We start from the raw sequence: 1,642 nt of genomic DNA, 5'->3' as shown, positions 1-1,642 counted from the left end.
CTACCTGTATCAATTAGAAAGTAGCTGTGTGAGAGAACAAGGACCCCCTGGTGCTAATAGCGATCCTGGGTCAGGGTTAGAAATGTATGTAAACAGAGTTGCCCAGGCATGCACATTAATTACTAGCGTATTCGGATACCGACTTTGTATCTACAGAAAACATAGTACAACTGCTTTCAAGTACAAACTTAGTTTTAATACTTTGAAGTTTTCCATAAAAAATCATTTGATAAAATTGTCAATATTAATAATTTTCATTGCAATGTTGCATTGGTATACATGATTTAACACTTTAAAATTTCATATACAAGTGGATGGTTTCCTGTCGACGCGTTTCGACACGTGAGCTGTGTCTTCTTCAGGACCGTACCATCAGTAGGCTGTAAAATGACATTTATAAACACATTTTTACTATTTATTATTTTCACATTAAAGCAGTGTATTTAGTTAACTGTTCATTGCTTATTTAGATAACGCTAGTAAATTTTTCCATTCATTTATGATGTACCGCTTATTGTCTATTGTTTATGCTCAAAACTAGACACTAATCATATATACATATGTACCACATGGTTTTGTCTCATATCACGGATATCACATGGGTCATTGCAAAAACAGACTTTTCTTAATCATCATTTCTTATATAAGATTTCACGTGGGTAGGTAGTATTCATTTTGGTCTAACAGTGGAGACTCAGAGACAAAAATCATTCGTTTTAAAACAAATGGGACCTTAGTATATCCTGTGCTGTATGGTTGTCTATTCGCATACTGGGGAAACAAGGGGGTGGGTTACTTAAGACATAACTGCCTCTCAATCCTATGTTGGTTTAGTGGACTATATGTGGGTTTTGTTTGTTATCAAAAGTTTACTGTTACCAATGGGTGGCTGCTGCCAATGGGTGATCAGACACAAAAGACACAAAAGGCCACCTCACGTTATACTTTATGTTAAATGGTGAGTGTCCATTTTGTGTTGCACAGACGTGCTGCAGTATTGTCACTTTGCTCATCTTATTTTTCTATATCTCACCTGATAAACAGTGGTTGCAACGATGAAGATGTTATTTCAAAAGGGGAACGCACGATGTGCAAGATGGAAAGATAGCCGTTGCCTAAAGATATAAACATCATGTGTCATGATACAGGTATAGATTGCCCGTTATTGATCTAAGTTCTTAATCTAGGTTCTTAGTCCCGGTGTATGTTACCTTAATTTAGATGGTGAGAAGCACTGGCGATATGTAGCTTTCTATGTGATGTTAGTTATTGGGCTTGTAGTTCCTCTGATAGATAGTAGTTGCAGCAATTGCAGCAATAGTGTTCTATGGTAGCAGAGAAATGCACACGGCGCAGATGGAAAGGGTAGCCAATGCCTAAAGATCAGAACAGCGTGTGCCATATTATAAATATGAATTGACTATTGTTAATGTAGGAAATAAGAGCACAATTTGTAACTACGGAGATATATGTTACCTTTGCATCGGTGTTAAGGAGCAGTCATGATGTGACGCTTTCTTAGCAGTGTTGTTTGATAAAAACACAGATAGCAGAGAAATTACAGGCGAAGGGTTTTCTGGGAGGTGTAGTTTCACTGGTTCCTTATGGTGAACTGCGTGCGAGGGCTGCCTGTAATTGGGGG

General features: G+C 37.7%; 1 long non-coding RNA gene across 1 annotated transcript; it reads right to left on the bottom strand.

Moving 5' to 3' along the window:
* Positions 1 to 220: 220 nt before the first annotated feature.
* On the bottom strand, positions 221 to 1,309 carry LOC144753579 (uncharacterized). Its single transcript, XR_013594419.1, has 3 exons — positions 1,212 to 1,309; positions 1,034 to 1,115; positions 221 to 380 (listed from the first exon to the last, which is right to left on the bottom strand). It is a non-coding gene; the product is annotated as an uncharacterized LOC144753579 (long non-coding RNA).
* Between the last annotated feature and the right edge of the window lie 333 nt (positions 1,310 to 1,642).

Source organism: Lissotriton helveticus, chromosome 5_1 (assembly GCF_964261635.1).
Source record: "Lissotriton helveticus chromosome 5_1, aLisHel1.1, whole genome shotgun sequence".
Classification (NCBI taxonomy): Eukaryota; Metazoa; Chordata; class Amphibia; order Caudata; family Salamandridae; genus Lissotriton; species Lissotriton helveticus.
Note: the sequence above shows the minus strand (reverse complement) of the source record. Positions and strands in the feature narration are given on the sequence as shown.